Raw genomic sequence first — 18,426 nt, forward strand, 5'->3', positions numbered from 1 at the left:
ACGTCATCAACAGATTTGCAAATAGATGCATAGATTGACAGCAGTTTACAGGTTATGTTTCACTTCTGCATCCTTACACATACGTACAAACTGTAGCTCACAAAACACACATTTCCTTAAAAAACAAAACAAAATAAATGTTATTACTGTCTTACCTTTACTTATAAATGAATAGAAGTCCTCCTTATCTTCCTTCAGTTTTAAAAGTCTCTCTGTCTCAATGGAGATCACTGCCAGGGAAGAAAGCCTTCCTTGATCCGTCCTGTTCCTGCCTTATGTTTTCAGTCTCTTGAGCACCCCCTGCCATGAGGCAAGAGAACTGCCTGCCTCACCTCGAACTTGTTCTCTGCCGTTTATAATCGCTCATTACACGAAACACGTTACACAAACACAGTTGGTGACAAAAAGCTCTGTACATTATATACATAAGCCAAATTATTAGAAATAAGTTCACATATTACATTTGTTTAAACCATTTTATTGACGCCGTACAGCAACATGCTCTCTCCGCTTTGCAGCCAGCGCAGAGCCAGGGGTTGCGCAATCCAAGGTGAGGCAGAGCTCGCTGCTGCCTCACCGGCATCGCTTCCAAGCATTTGAATGGGAAAATAAGAAAATTCAGCGATTTTGAACAAATAAAAATCGAAATTGGTGAAGCTACATGAAAAATGAATATTTTTTAGTACAAACCACCGGATGAATATAACAATTTAAATTACTTTATGATTATATATTTTCTTTCTTTCCATGATGGCTGGTGAGGCACTGCCTCACCTGCCTCCCCTGACCGCACGTCACTGTATGGAAACATCTGAAGCTCTTAAGGTGTCAAATGGCTGCTACCAGAGTTAGAGATTTTATGAGATTTTATGAGATTTTTAATCCCTTTATTGTCCCACAATTTCCCCGTTGTGGGACAATAAAGAGATTTTGTATTCTGTTCTATTCTATTCTAGATACAAACAAATCAAAGAAGTGATAAGGATAACTATTTAACCTTTACCTCTTAAGGATATTTGCATGGAGGAATGGGCCAAAATACCAGCAACAGTGTGTGCAAACCTGGTATTGACTTACAGGACACGTTTGACCTCTGTTATTGCCAACAAATGTTACAAAGTATTGAGTTGAACTTTAGTTATTGACCAAATACAAATTTTCCACCATAATTTACAAATAAATTCATAAAAAATCCTGCAATGTTATTTTCTTGATTTTTTTTCTCATTTCGTCTCTCATAGTTGAATTGAACCTATTATGAAAATTACAGACCTCTCGTTATTCTAAGTAGGAGAACTTGCACAATCAGTTGCTGACTAAATACATTTTGGTCCCACTGAATAACTAAAACCATGTTGCAGAACTTTTATATGAAAGCCCAGAGCGGTTGTTTCCTTCCGATACTTTTTTGTTGATACGATTTTTTGTTGTTGAGAAAACGAGTTAATTTTCTCATTATCTAAAGATAACGAAAACTGTGATGACTCTCGTGATGATGTATGTGATGTATGTTAAAACTGATTACATCCTTCAATACCATAACAGCGGGAGAGGATCTATAAGTCTTAGTCATGGCAGCCTATGTGTGATTCTGGAAATTTTCCTGTGTTTAACTTTTAGGTAACGAGACGACTTTGTTGGTTTGATGATTTGCTTCCACTTCTGATTCATAAGCGATTAGACCTTTGCCTCTATGGGGCTTATTTAGCGTGTTTTAAGAGAAAAATTATTTTTTCCATGTCATTTTTTCACTATGTCAGTCATTCATTTATAAAAATCTTACTTTTTTAAAGAAATATTTTGTTTGGAGCTAAATATTTAGCTTTCAAATAAAAAATTTTGTTTGTTGAATAAATATGTAGCTAGCACCAAGCTAGCTACATATTTAGCTAGCTTGGTGCTAGCTAAATACTATCTTACTTGGAGCAAAATATTTATTTAACAAAGTAAAAATTTAGCTTGGAGCAAAACATTTATTTAAAAAAACTAAGTATGTAGTTAGCAAACTAAATATTTATTTAAAGAATAAGGTTTTTAAAAACGAATTAATGACATTGGAAAAATAATCCCCTTATATTTCTCTTAAAACACGCTAAATAACCATAAATATTGCTCCTAATTTTTGGCTGCTTAACTTTACAAATGGCACCCCGTATACCGCGCTTTGTTTTCTGAACAGCCCCGGTGTTCCACCTGTAACAGCTATAAGATGCATTAACCCCCAAAATGAGTGCAGATTAAAGATTGTCATTAAAAACAGTCGGATTGTTTTCTACTGTATTCCATGCAATCCAATCATCCATCACGACCTGACAATGAGTGAAAACAAAAAGGAAACTAAAAAGCTGATTATTTGTGAACACGCGGTACCGCGACTGCACAACTACGGGCCCCACACATATGGAGCTTCAATCAGGGACCTGGAAGATGGAGGTCCAGTTTGGATAACACAGGTTGAGAGAACCTGTCCAAGATGAGCAAGCATGAAGTGACAGTGGAGAGGAAAAACTCCCCATTGGGAAGAAACCTCTGGCAGAACCAGAATCAACATGGTGGTCTTCTGCCAGACCGGTTAAGATGAGACAGGGAACGCAGTAAGAGTCTGATGAAGCTTTAGCTACGATGTTGGAGGAGGGGATGGAGGGGGGTTGAAACATAGCCTGGGTGCCATTCCGAATTAGTCCCGCCCACAACGTTTGAGGTCGGGAAGTTCGGTCTGGCATTGTTCAATAGTAGCGCGAGTATGCTCGCACAATATCTGGTCGGGCCAATCAAATTGTCAGGGCAGGCTTTATACGATGACGGACAGATGATCAACAGTAACGTAATCAACCACGTGACCAAAGCGTGCATGGGTGACAACAACAATGGCTGCAGCTGGAGAGTTGAGGTGAGTAGATTCTGCTATTAGGTCTGTTCTAGAAGATATCGACAGCAAATTAATTTTAAAAGAGGAACAGAGAAACGCGACCAAGGCTCATCTTCTTATTCTAGGCGTGCAACTGCACGCTTTGATTTTTGTTGACAACAACTATGCGTCGCTTAACATACGTCACGCACTCCGTTGCTCTTATTGGTTGTAGGTCTGTCCAATTGAGTGCAGAGGCATTTTTTTTCCTGGTTCCTTCGAAACACGCCCCATAATCACAGCTCTATGGAGCAGCATCAGACTCATTCTGACTAGAATTGAGTAGGACTACGTCAGGCTAGTTGAAACGAGGTCATCTGAATGAAGTCACACAGCGAAACCACCGCCTGCGCTCTAGGTAGCAGACGAGTTGCGGATCGGAGGCCTTTTAGATGAACTTTGGATGCTGATTGGCTTTCATGGAGGTGAGGTTCAAAGCGGATGAAGGCGAGTAATCAGTTTATTCAGTTGCTATTCCCCCTAAGCTTCATCACTCAACCTTACTGGTCTAAACCATGTTAAAATATTGTAGAATGAAAGTTTATGAAAGACAGCTCAGCGTGTTTTCTCTGCAGTCAGCACGTCGGCTCTGTGTTTGTAGGTCAGCTCACCTGCACAACTGGACATTGGAACCAGCTCTCATCATAACTTGCAAGCACAAGCTCATTTTTTCCCAGGTTAATAAATCTCCCGCTTCGTTTCTGCACTTCCACCGGAAAATAAAACATCTGCATTTTGCTGAAGCATGAGATTCCTGCGGTATATCAGGAGCAGACTTCTGCTGCAACGCCAGAGGGGCTCATTACAGGCTGTAAATCCAGCATGTAGCACCGTCAGCACCGCCTCAGCAGGAAACAAACACACTTACAACTCTACAAGCACATGATCATAATTAAACAGAACTTTAAAACACATTTTAAAAGAACGTTTTTTTGGGGTTTTTTTTTTTTATGTTTTTTAATATTCTTTTATCAGATGTTTGGACCTTGAGTCTCGTCCTGGTGAGTAATTTTCCTTCCCAGCAGATGGATGAGAAACTGAAAGGTCTGATGATAAAAACACCTGTTGAACAAAGTGAGAGCGGCTGCTTGTCGGACAGAAATCCATCCGTTTCACTTCATCAGCACCAAGACGACCAGATTTTCTTGAACGTCACTGAGCGGACCTGGATTTTACAGTTTTAGACACTTTTATTGTTGAATGTATCTGCAGGTGCTGACAGACTGAAGAATATTACCACAACGCAGTACCTCACAAATATGAGTAAAAGAGGAACTTTTAGGTGTTTTTACCTTTAATTTATATTTAAAAATACTCCCAAACAGGGGGGGTTGTATTAGTTTACATCAGGGGTCTGCAACCTTTCAAATCCAAAGAGCCTTTTTGCCCCGAGTCCGGCCAAGTAAAAGTTGTTTAGAGCCACAAAGTATAACCCATTTTTTTTTAAAAACAGCCTATCACTTTTTTTTATAATCTTGTGAAGTAAGTCACTTGACATATTATTATAACAACCAACAATTTATGTATTTTTAACTTTTAAAATAATATTAAATCTCATAATTTGCAAAAGAAAAATGTCTCTAAAAAGATTTCTGGTTGATTTTATGTCATTCCTTTCCATCTTATAAAACCCACTAAAGCTTTAAAGACAGATATTTATTATAGTACATCATTTTGCTCTTCATGCACATTTTAGCCACGACTAAGAGCCACTGTAGAGGGTCCAAAGACCCAGATGTGGCTCTCGAGCCGCTGGTTGGTTTACCTTAGGGGTGTAAATCACATCCATCCTGGCGATTCGATTCAGTATCGATTTCCGGACCCAACGATTGGATTATTTTCTATACCCAAGAATACACCACGATTCGATTCGATTCGATTAATCAATTATTCGATTACATTTTTTTTATTTTTATTTTTTTTTACACTAAACGAAGTTTCAAGTTTGAAATAAATCAATGAAAGCTGTAATATCGTTATGCATTTTTTTTTAGAAACAACAGCAAATAACCGAAGTAGAAAAGTTGCATAAAAAAATACTGCAAAGATACTGCAGAAAATCAGTGCAATGAGTGCAATGCAATACCTCGGCTCCAGACGTCCCGCCCCCTCCACAGACGCTCCGCTGCTCCTCTCCCTAATTGTAGCTGAACGCAGACAGGAGGCCGGCTTGTTTTGTTTTTATGACCGAAATTGCTGAAAACAACTCGTGAAGTTTGACCCGCTAGAAGAGCGAGGTGCGCGAGAACGCTGGGACCCTTTTCCCACCTGGATCTCCGCTCTTTTTGGCCCTCATGTATCTCCGTCGTCAGACTAAACTCGCCCCCACTTCCTCGCCGCCTCGGCCGTATCTAGACCCACAGCGTGTAGCGCAGACCACGCTTCAATATTGAGCATAAATCAAAAATGTCTGCATCAAGCTCACTGCAACACACTGCTGTAAGAGTATAACCAGGAAGCGAGGCAGGAGGGCAAAATAGGTTTAGCGCCGCCGCAGCACGGGAGGGAGAATTACGCCCAGGAGCAAATGGATAAAAATAGACCGGAGGAAAAAAAAACATGAATCGATTCTCTTGCGGATGTGTCGATGCATCGGATCGTCGGCTTTTGGATCGATGCATCGATACAAAACAATTATTATTTACACCCCTAGTTTACATGTAGGGTTGTATTATCCCACGTGCATGGCAGTTGGATATTGGGTAAAAGTGGAAAATAAAGAGTTTTTCCACCTTTCTGATTCCTGATCCTCCACGGACGGGTTGGTCGTTGGATCGCCAACTTGAAGAGGGAGGATTTGCCATCGAACTTCTGGCCAGAGAAAAAACCCGTAATATGTAGCCAACATTTGGAAGAAGAATGTTTTCAAGATGACTTGGATAATAGCGCGTTGTGACAAACACCAGATACAGCACTGGGACTTGATCAACAGCCGATACCGCACCGTGACGTCACTAACCAGTAGGTGGCAGTAGTGTTCTTTGACAAACACTTATCATTTATGAACAGTATGTAACGATTTTATATTTAAAGAACTTTCAGGAGTTTGAATTCTAAATATGAGCGGACTTTTCCTTTAAAGGAAGTCATCTTAGCAAAGACCAATTTTCTCCACCATTGCAAAGTGACCTAAAATCTTTGAGTTCACTTGAAAGACATCCCCTTAAACTCACAAGGAAGCCTTATAGTGAACTTTAGAATTTTAGGTTATTTTGCATCATACATAAAATATTCATACATATTGTTTTATATCAAGTAGACATTACTAAATAATTTTGGAACCATTTACTTTAGGTATGGTGTGTCATGATTTTATCCAAAGATCTGACCCACATGCAGAAAACTGAACAGAGAGACCAGGGGAAGGTTTAACAGGTTTATTGTGAGTTGGTAGAGAGGAATCCAGTGCTGCTCTGAACACTGGCAAACTGGGACTGAAAAGTGAAGGGGAAGATTCTGTGGTTAGTTCAGGCTCAGTGGGAAATTTGTGTCTCTGATTTGAAAAAGGGAATAAAGGCAACAGGACTCACGTTTCCAGAAAAAGGTGTCTTTCTTTGAATCCATTCGGTGTGGGTTGTTCCAGTAATAGATTTGCTCGTTGGAGGGCGGACAGGGTTTAACCAGGTAGAGGTGTTTCCTTGAGGAACGGAGGAGCTGACTGCCACTTAGATTTCCTGTGGTACTTGAACGGTTTCTTGTGGAGATGAATCCCCTGCTCAGACAGAAGCCCGAACAAAACTCGGGGGAAACGTTGATCCAAACCACCAGTTTGAATCCCCAGCTTAGTTTGACGCTCAGAGAATCCTTCCAGGGGGGAGAAGGTCCAAAACAAAAAACAACAAGGTTAAGACTCAGGTGACAAAAACTCAGTTTGACTCGGCAAAACTCAGCTTGGCTAGAGTACCCAAAACTGGCAAACTCTCTGGCGTCGAGGTAGTGGCAGTCAGCAGCTTAAGAGTCCTCCGGTAATGAGGCAACCATCCGCAGGTGTGCGAGAAGGCCAACGAGAACCTGGCAAGTGCACCTGAATATTACATAAAAAAGTAAGATGATGAAATTGGTTGGTTCCAAAAGATTCTTGCTCTACTAACAACCTGACCTTACAAAGCAACAGGAAGAGGGGATGTCCAGGTCTGGTCCTCAGGGAAGTGAGAGAAACGTGAGGGTAAAGGGGCCTTTGGTTTGCTCCCTCTGGGCCCCCTCCAGGGCTCTAGCACTCAGATGTTTTACTGTGGGCGACTGGCGTCGGATGCCGGTCTTTGCCTTGCAACCAGAAAGTTGTTGATCCTGCTTTCCGTGCTGTTGTGCCCTTGGGCAAGACATTTCACGTGCATTGCCTACTGATTGCGGTCTGGCAACAACGTTTGCCACCACCAGTGTGTTGGAGAATGGGGGAATGACTGAAAGTAGTGTGTTTTGGTCAAGTCGCTATATAAGCACAGGTCATTTATCTTCTAATCTCATGAGAAAGAGTGAAGATTAACCAAAAAAAAAGAACATTATTGGTGCTTTTATAAACATTAACTTGCCAACAAGTCTGCACAGAGTCAAACATGGCTCTGTCACTGAGCTCTGTGATAAAAAAACATCTTAGCTGCACATTTTTGCTAAATTAGTGGGATTAGTTCTCCCACGCTCCAAACCTGAGGTGTGTGGGAGGCAGACGGTTGGTAAAGGTCGTGGATTAAATGATCTGAGCTGCAGATCCTCCCACAGAGCCACAGAGGCGTGAATCTAGAGCGAGGTTGCCTTCAGGTGAGGCCGATCTGAAGCTGGAGCTGAAAGATGACCCCCCCCTGCAGCTTCGATGTCTCTGATCCAAGCCGAAGGGCAGAGCAGGGTCCAGTTTCTCTGCTCCAAGTTTTCGTGAGAAAACAAGGAACAAAATGCGGCAGCCTCACCCCTGGCTGAGAGAGAAACCTGAGATTTACCCACTGGAAGCACAACAGAGATCAGGTGTCTGCCTCCCAGCTTGTTTAAAGACGTCCTCAGGGACAGCAGCGGGAACCCTGCGAATGAGCGGGACATCTGCCGCCGTCCACCTCGCTCAGATGATGACTCACAAAGCCAAAGAAGAGAAAGACTCCGGTGACTCTTTTACCCGTAAAGCACCACTATGTATGACCTGTTGGCGAATGAACACTGGCCCCAGGGGCCCCGCCGGTCTTTATAACAGATCAAAAACCAATGAAAGATGGAGGACAATTGAAATGCAAGAACAATCATTGTATGTTAACCTGTCTGTTCCTCGTAAATGACTGCTTCCATATTTGCCATGGTCCAGTTCTGCAGAGAGCTTGAAGGTTTTGCAAACAAAACAAACTGGGTTATTTTGCATGATCCGACACCTTGCTACAAGAACCTGCAGTTCTGCAACTGGTCAAGAACACCTCTGGTTTTGCTGTGATTGCTATGATTCCTTTTCTGACTGATAACAACCAACACACCGGAAAAAACAAAATCTAGATAAGTCATTTTTTTCTTAAAATAGCTGCATTTGTTCTTGGATTGAGGAGGTAAGAGAAACATTTTGCAAATTGAACAAGAAAATTTACATTTAAAATAAGAAAACACAATTGCATTGTCTTATTTCAAGTGCATATTATCTAATTATGCTATTTTAAGAGTACAAATTCAAATTTCATTGGCAAACTATCTCATTTACCTACTCAAATTAAGGGTAAATACACCTAATTTAATAAATTTTTACTTATTTCTAGGTCGTTTTTCCAGTGCAAAGTTGCAACTGAAGAACCAAAGACTCAAATGTCGTCTCACCACCGTCCAGTTCTGGTTTCAGTTGCCGCATCTCGCCCTTTTTTTTAATCAAATCTCAAAATTTTATTAAAAAGTAAAAATAAAGGGTCCGTCCGTCTTATTGACATCCCTATGCTGCTTCTGATGAACCTCCCACTCTTAGGGGAGCCTTGCAGAGCAAACAGTGCCGGTATGCAACAGTGCCCCACTGGGAAAATCTCACCCCACTGTGGAAAACTCACCCCTGGGACCCCTTCTGACCTCTGACCTCCGCTCTATACACATATCCCAGTCTGTTTTGGTCTTCTGGACCCTCCCGGGATGTTGTGCCTCAGACAGAATGACAGCGCTGCATGTTCTCAGAGCTGACAGCGAGCACAGGGAGCGTGTTTTCTCAAGGCCCTGTCTCGCTTTAGAAAAACACTCATTTGTTGTGTGAGCCTCTGGAGGGTTCAGTCTGTGCTGCTGAAGGTCGGTCAGTGCGCCATAAAAGCGAGCAGATGTTGAATCTGACACAGATCTGTTGATGGTGTGTGCAGCTCTGTCAGCACCGCTACACAAAGAGGACGTTTTTATTAATACTTTCTGCACTTTTGCATTTCCACGCAAGACCTGTGAAGCAATCGATGTTTAGAAATTAAACTCAATTCCCTGGAATCCTTTAAAAGCTCTAACAACAAAGAGCAGTGCTCTAATCAAAGGATTTAGTTGTGAAACGTAAAAGAGCAGTAAAAGCTCCTAAGATAAGCGCACCAATTATCTTCAGTTTTACACCTCCAGAGGAGCAGAACCGCCGTCTGAAGAAGACGGTCTAAACTCTCTATTGCTGCGCAGATTGGTGAAACAGCTTCTGTCAGGTTTATTTTTTAAGAAGTTGGTGTTATTGTGGAAAAATACCAGCCAGAGTTACAGTAATTTAAAGTAATTTATTTTTTTTCCTGTGGTTTTAATGTAGAAGTTTGTGTTTTCATATGTCTTTCTATGTCTATATGTATATTATCTATGTAAACACAAACTTGGTTCATGCAGATTGACGATCTGAACGGCTTGCATGTAAACGCTTGTCAGTATTTTTCTGAATAGGCCGGAACTATTTCATTTTTCCCTTAGTCTGCATATGCATGCACATTATTGTGACATATTTCCACCTGAGTAGCTAGCAGCTATGTCAGAATATTGCAACCGGCATGTTTACATGATGCCTTTTTAGTCTGATCCACCAAACAATATAACCCTACCCCATTTATTTCCATTATTTATGTCCATGTTGACAAGAGGTGTAAGAAAAACTGATTCCATCAGACATTGCAATAATTCATTTGACAATATCGGTATTGATTCAGAATTTGACCAATTGGATCTTAGGCTGCTCTGCACCTAGCCTGGTGAGACCATCCTGATCTCATCTGATTCAAGGTTTCACTTGCAGATCAGTCTGGAGACTCCCCGTTAAAGGCACACTATGCAAAATTTTTCAGTTAATTAATGTGTTCCATAACGTTTTGGATGATTAAATGAGTCATTTCAGGTTGAAAAAAAGGTATTCTCGGCCGCCCTGGTTGTCTGTGGGGGAAATACCGCACTTGCGATTGCAGGAGCCCTCGGCCCGCACCCACAGGCTCAGAAGTCTCGCGAGAGTCGGTCTTGCTTTACGGCGAGAACTGCTACACGCCCTCAGTTAAAAGCATGCTCGTTGCTAGCGCAGTGGCGATCTTTGTGCAGTTATCATGGCGGAACCAGCGTGAAAACAGCGAAAGCCCATGTCGGAGCAGGCAAGAAAGAGGAAAAGGGCTCCGGACAGAGAGAGGAGTCGTACACGGGTGAACATCGGGCAAGCTTTTTCCGAATGGCGAGAGCTAAAATAAAGAGAAGGCTGCAAGGCTGATGCGGACCTCGCGTTTCTGCTGATGCGATTCTAAGTAACATTGGAATGGTTTCTCTCTCTCTGTGTGCATGTTCATACTTTCACTGTGTTAGTCATTCGTTGCGTTCGCCTGTCTGCTAAGCTCAAAACAACCGCGCCTGGCTTGACGGATTAACCAGGAGAACAGCTGAGCATATTTACGACAGTGCACTTTTACTTTCGCCCTCTGGGGGGAGCCTCGCTGGAAAATCCACACCGGTTGCATAGTGTACCTTTAAAGAAAATTTAGAGCCGTTCACCAAACGAACGTCCAATCAGCGTGGGCTTTGAGGCGGGTTGAGGTGTGACGCAACGAGAAGCGTGACAGTTCAGTCTAAAGAACATGGCGGCTTCAGCCGATGAAACTAGCGTTAGCGTGGCTATCGAGCAAGTTTTATCGGAATTACAGAGTATTTCTTCACTGAAAGAAGAGCAAAACACTGCTCTGGAGGCTTTTCTCAGAGGAAAAGATGTTTTTGCTCTTCTCCCGACTGGTTTCGGCAAGAGTAGCCTGGCTTGTGGTTGTGTTTTCGTCGTCGCTCTGTTAGTACGTCATATGCTTCGTTGATCTGATTGGTTTATTTGGCCCGTCTATCACCAACATAGGCCAATCAGCTAACCAGTATTTTCGCCCCTTCCCAAAATTACTTCAACGGAAGGTTTCCAGATGGATATGCGGAGCAAATCCATCTGGCGGAGTCAGGTTAGTCTGCACCAGCCCCAGCAGAGGAACAACAAGACGTTTTTGTGACGTTTTTTAGAGCTACACCATTCTAAAAAATATTGTCTTTTATTAATAAACCTGGATATATTGGGATTAACCGTCTTGTGACACATGTATCGTGATACGTATCGTATCGTTTATCATAATATAATTTGGTTTTGAATCCGAATATATTTTAATTTGATCAGAAAACTTAACGACTGTAAACATAGCTAATAAACCATTTTTTACCATTAATAATTTATAATTTAATGAGAAAAATCTAGGGAACCATTGAATTAAAATCCATAAATAAAAGGGGAATATATAGCCTATATCGGTATTGATAATACTCAAAGTCAACATTCATATTAACCATTAGCACCAGCCAACCCGCTAACATTTTGATGAATTTTAGCAGTGGCGGTCGGGTAGCACATTATTAAATATTTATCTTCTCACATTGAAAAATAATATATTGATATATTTTAATTTTGTAATTTAACCCCATCCCCAGGTGACCTCCATGGCCAATCCAGTTGAAGGGATCACAGCCACCTTATATTTTTCCCCTAATCCTTTGTTCCACCTACAGTATATTCATCTCAGTTCTCCCCACCACTAGTTAGAACTGAAGAAACCTCTTGGATGAGAGGAAAACTTCACATCCAGTTACTTAAACTGAACTTTTCAAAGATATATTGGTCCTTTATCAGTCAATCAATCAATCAATCAATCAATCAATCAATCAATCAATCAATCAATCAATCAATCAATCAATCAATCAATCACTTTATTGCTGGAGGTTTCTTCCTGTTAAAGGGAGTTTTTCCTCTCCACTGTCGCTACAAGCATGCTTAGTGTGAGGGATTGCTGAAGAGTCAATGAGTCGATGCAATCAACTGGTTTTACTTAGATAGAAAACTTTGAATCAATCTGACTGGATGATCTGGTGAACTAGAAAGTGCCTTCAGATGACATGATGTGAATTGGAGCTATAGAAATAAACTGAACTGAATTGAATTGAATATGTCCATGAATGCTGTCCACAGGCCATTGCCCTTAATAAGATGGAAGTTTATCAACCAGCGCTTGAGTCTTTACTTGCTGGCTCTACATGACGAATCCAATCTTCCAGATTTGTTAGGTTTCTCCGCTTTGAAGCGAGCGTGCACATCCAAGATATGATCACGTTTGAGTTCAACCACCGCAGCCATCGCGCGGTCCTGCTCGTTCACAGCCTTTGTGAACGCGTCTTCTCTTAGCTTTTTGCTTGTCTGGTAAATGTTTTGTTTTGCTGAGGTCTGAAACTTCTGAGACGGATAAGATTTAGTTAGAATGAAATAATTGTTCCGTGTAGATCCAAATGAGAAGTTTGGAGAAGTTATTTTTAATCTTCAAACCAAACCCTAAGCTATTTCCATCCTCATCCAGACAGAGAAACAAACCAGCATATTGATGTTGGTCTGAGATAAAACCAGGAAAGAGAAGCAATTTATACTTTTAGGAAGATTAAACAATCTAAAGCAGGGGTCTTCAAAGTTTTCCAGGCCAAGGACCCCCAAATCGATGGTGAGATGAAGCGGGGACCCCCTAATTACAAATATTGTATGACATACTGTTCTATCAAACTGGTCCTACAGTCACTCTATTACAGATGGAGTAATGTAACTAAAGTAATCCCTCCCTGGGATTATTACAGTATTCCTGCTCCCTGGTTGATGGGACAGGTGTTGTGAATGAAACGGTGCCCAGTTTGAAAGAGCTCCTGTGTGTCGCTGAATGTGTGCATTGATCATGGGCGGTTCTAGACAGGGGCCAACGAGGGCCAGTACCCCTGTAGATCATATCCTGGCCCCTGTTATGGCCCCTGTACTGAAGACATAATATTCAAAGAAATTCTAATGACGATATTTGCTGGAACAGACATGATTACTGATAGGCTCTTGGGATCTATTTTATCCTTTTTCTATTCAAATTCTGTTTTACTAATTATTTAAAAACAATAAGGTGATAGCTTCAGTGGTGTTGAGATAGAGTCCCAGTTTTCATCTGCTAAATGATTTATTCAAAACAAATTGCTCTAATTTTTATGGCAGAATTGATCAATTTTTCTTAAGTTCCAATTCAGATTTTTGGGGGGGGGAAAACTACGTAATTTTAACATAAATTAAGTGAAAAATATGTAAAATTCCTAAATTATGGATGTCTATTGATTTAACAAGAAATAATAATTAAACCTAATTGAATCAAAATTTCATTTCACACAGCTCTCTTGATATATTTGAATCTCTTGCCCTGTTTTTTATTTCATGCTTTTCTGGGCCCCCATGAAAACACGCTGGCCCCCTCCTGGCCCCCTCGTACATTTGGTCTAGAACCGCCTCTGGCATTGATATCTGAAACACATCTTCTGCCTCCATTTATCAGTTTACTACAGAGTGATGAATTCATGTTAATGTGGATTTAAAGACATTTCATTTAGCTGAAAAAAACAAGTCTAATCAACCAAAATTTTCGTGACCCCCATGCAGTACCTCCGAGGACCCCCTAGGGGTCACGGACCCCCTGTTGAAGACCTCAGATCTAAAGCTTTATTTGGTTTAGATTACAGCTATATATCTTTTAATAGCATCTTTACAAATTTCTTTTTTCATTACTACGGTAAAATATCAGAGATGTCATCATTTAATAAAGTTAACATTTCTGCTGTTTGATCTTTCTTAGTTAAAATAAGTGTTCAGACATGCGTTCCTTCTACGTTTCCCCAGTGTTTGGTCTGCTGCTTTCAGACGGTCATGTCATCCAGCAGACGTCACCCAATGACAGTTTATCATTTGACACGAGGCGCGCCGCTGCCTCATCCGGACCTTTACTGGATGCAGGTTGAAGTCATGGGGTATATGACACAAAGACGGCTGAGAGGAGGCAGCAGGGAGCAAAGGGAAAGAAGCGGTGGGGTGGGGGGCAGCAGCTGTCAGAGGTAAAGAAATCATCCGGGGATGGAAGTCAAGCCTCTTTTCTCTCTTTTTTTGTACATTTCCCTCTTTTCTATCTGATTATAAATGTCAGCACAGATTATCCTGCCTGGATTTGGCTGGACTGCCTATAATGTAGTAAATACTTTGACATGTTTTATTATTATTATTATTTTAAAAGGATCTGGTTCTGCAACTAGTGCGTGTCTTCATCAAAACCAAAGCTATCTTTGGTTTTACAGATGACTGACAGCAGGCTAGCTCTGATGGAAAAATCAAACATTTGCCATAACCAGGTTTATAAACTAAGATTGAAAACTGCTAAAAAATAAGAGAATATGGCAACAAAATGAAAAACTAATGACAGGCTTAAGCCAATCCTCCTTGAAGGTCCTATACAGGGGTGGATTTAGGAAATTTGGGGCCCTAGACAAAGACAAGCAGGGGGCCCTCTCAATGGAGAAGGCAACACATAAAACAGCCCCATTCTCCAGATAGAGAAATGTTAATAGAATAGATATCCATTATCTGTTCTAGGTTGTGTCCCTCTCTTCTTGTCCCTTTTCTTCTTGTTTTCCTCTCTATGTTTTGTACTCAGCTGACTTTTCATGCTGTCTCTAAAGGAATGAAAGATTTTTTCCAAGCACTAAGCTCACTTAGCTGATTGCTCCTTCCTGTGTTTCCAAAAAGGCGACGGCAAAAGTAAATAACCAATCCGCGTATGAATCCGTGTATCATTCGTTCTTTCTATTTTCAATTGTCAATCAAAAAACAAAAAATAAAAAATTGACTGGTTATTTTGTTTTTTGTTTTTTATGGTTAAACCAAAAACGAAAAAAGGATTTGTTTTTCATTTATCAATTCTAAGCTCAGATCAAGAATACGAAATGGAAAAACGGACAGCAACGCAGAATTTGATTTTAATATTTAATCGGTACAGTTTACGTGACCCGGAAATAGCTCTTTGCGCGGCAGTGGGGTGATGAAGTGGCTACCATGGCGACGCTAGAACGCTGTTTGTTGTTGCTAGTTAAAAGTACAGTGCACAGAAAAGCTTCAAGAAAAAAGTTATACCTGGAAAATCCTGCTGATTTTCTCCGTTGTCATGTCCTCCTCCTTAAGAGTCACACGCTTGGATCCTTCAAAATAAAACGTAACTGTCCATGGCTGATAGGTCCGACTGCCTTATCTGGTGCAGCTTGATCGAACGTGGTGGGGGTAAGCCAATTGTTTTTTTTAGCTAAAGCTCCACCAAACTTCCGGGTCACGTAAACTGTACCGATTAAATATTAAAATCAAATTCTGCGTTGCTGTCCGTTTTTCCATTTCGTATTCTTGATCTGAGCTTAGAATTGATAAATGAAAAACAAATCCTTTTTTCGTTTTTGGTTTAACCATAAAAAACAAAAAACAAAATAACCAGTCAATTTTTTATTTTTTGTTTTTTGATTGACAATTGAAAATAGAAAGAACGAATGATACACGGATTTACACGGATTCGTATGGTTCGTTCTTTGGTTTTTTCGTTTCAAAACAAAAACATAAAAAACGAAACAAGCATGTGTTTTTTATGTTTTTAAAACGAAATTAGAAAAACGACATTTGCAAAAATGAAAAAAGGTACTTTTTTTTTTTTTTTACTGCAATGGTTAAACCAAAGACAAACTTTTATTTTGTTCTTAATTCAACGGACCTTATGGCAGATCCGGTGTAGGTACCAGATTGACTCGGGGGCCTGCGCCTTTTGATGACGTCATGAGCGTCCGCCATCTTAAATGTGGCAAATCTGCAGTTTCTCAGTCACTTAAACAGTATCAGAGGGACTTTAATCTCTGAATATACTTTGTATTCGTAGTATTTTTGTTTTTGTAAAATTACAAGTTTATTTTTTGTATCCCTTTAGCTTCATTCTCCTGAATTTATTGTTGTTACAAATGCAGACCGCGGGCTCAATGTAGTTTGTTTGAGTGGCGTTGCCATAATGTGACGTCATCGGGAGGCGCAAGGCCCATGGCGAATTCGGTGACGTCATCGGAAGGCGCAGGGACCATGGAGAATTTCTTCGTAAAATTGTCCGTTTACAAACCGCAATCCCGCTTTCGAATAAAACCTACGCCCCGCTATAATTACTTTAGTAAGCTGTCCAGACCAATCAAAATGTTTTGCGCAATTGTGCAAACGTTAAAACAATTATGTATTGTGACATCATCAAAAGGCGCAGGCCCCCGAGTCAATCTGGTACCTACACCGGAAATGACCTGAACTCCCAACACATAACTTTTTTAGTTACCAGTAGGTGGCAGTAATGTACGCCTTCAATTTCTTGCCAACCGCCATTACAATCCACAAGAAGAAGAACTTTTTCAGTTAGCATTACCAAAATGGAAACATTTGGCTCTGTTCGAAATCCTGGGCTGCATCCTCCAAGGATGCGGTCTATCTAGACTGGATCCTTCCAAGTCCGGGATAATAAGGAGACCGGAAGTGTTTTGGCAGTTAATTCGAACCCGTCTACCCTTCGGCGCGTTTTACCGCCGTAAGGTCTGTTGCTTAGCAATCGTGAAAGTTGACACACAAAGCAGGAAAAGAATGAAAAGCGAAGTTTTCAAAACTGTTCATCTAAATTTTCATTTAGATGACAAAACAAAACTCAAACGCTGTTGATTTTCTATTAATTCGTTCGCTTGTTTTGTTTTTTCGTTTTGTTTTGAAACAAAAAAACCAAAGAACGAACCATACATGGATTATAACCCAGTCCTTCTTTTCACTGTAGACAAGCCATGATCTGCTTATCTGTTCTCCATTTTTCATTTGGATGAAATAATAGCTGCATGAATCATGACAGCAGACAAGATAGAGGAGAGCAGGAGGCGGGGTTACCAATCTACTTGCTCTGGAGAGCAGAGTTAGCTGCTTTTAGATGTTGTCTCCAAAGTCTCCAGTAGCAGAAAAAAGTCTCTAGATTTGGCGCTAGGAGCTTTTTAGAAATCAAAGTGCTAGAGGGGTCTGAAAAGAGGCTAAATATAGCGACTAAAGCGCTAAGTTGGCAACACTGCTCTTTGCATGGTTTGTTTTCAAATGGTTTGCTGCTGTCTGTTTGGACCTTTCTGAACATGTGCAGCAAATGGACTGATCCAATATGGTGGACACTGAAGGGGGGGGCTGAGACACACTTATTATTATCAGCGTTCTGATGGCATTTTAATCAAAGGATTTTTATCAAAAACATAATTAATGTGCACAAATAAGGAATAATTGTATTAAGTTTTATGGGCCCCCCAGGAAATTGGGGTCCTATGCAACTGCCTAGTATTGCCTAATGGTAAATCCCCCACTGGTCCGATATCATGTTTTTTTAAGACTTTCATTTTATTTTTAAAATATAGTTAAAATATATTTGTTTTCTTCTAATTCCAAAGAAAAACACTTTCCTTCAAAGCAAAGCTGCCTTTCCCCATCTACGCGCCGCCCATTTCATGTCACCATATTAAAAAGTCCAAGAATGGAGGCCAAATAAATACAAATTACCAAGATTTATACATCAGCTAAAAGGTTAGCTGCTAAAAGAGCCACTTACAGCGAGCATAATAAGTGTTTGACATCTTTAACATTGATTTTCTAAGGCATTCAAATACTTATTTGCAGCTGTGTCATACAAATAAATAGTTAAAGGAGAAGTCCGGTCAGCAAAAAATAATCAATTGATCATTATCTATAGCTAAAACTAATATGTTCACGGTGATTTAATGAATTAAGCATTAATCAGTAAAAAAGTCAGAGTCTGGGAGCGGCCATTTTTGCCCAAAGATAGTAACACCTCCCTCCTCGGAGCTCGTCTGCCTGGCTGTGTGTTTCCTGGACGGGGACGCCTGTGGAGCTGGTTGACAGTTGCCTTTTGTATCTATGCTTCTTTTTCTATGTCTGCTTCTGTCTCCTTGAACCCCAGTGGGCCTCAGCAGATGGCCGCTCACACTGAGCCTGGTTCTGCTGGAGGTTTCTTCCTGTTCAAAGGGAGTTTTTCCTCTCCACTGTCGCTACAAGCATGCTTAGTGTGAGGGATTGCTGAAGAGTCAATGGTGTGAATTGGAGCTGTAGAAATAAACTGAATTGAATTTATAATTTTTTTTACATTTTTTAATAATTAGCAGAATGACTAAAAGGTGTGCAGGAAGTTGAT

Source organism: Cyprinodon tularosa, unplaced genomic scaffold (genome assembly GCF_016077235.1).
Source record: "Cyprinodon tularosa strain WSP-4 unplaced genomic scaffold, ASM1607723v1 ctg1362, whole genome shotgun sequence".
Classification (NCBI taxonomy): Eukaryota; Metazoa; Chordata; class Actinopteri; order Cyprinodontiformes; family Cyprinodontidae; genus Cyprinodon; species Cyprinodon tularosa.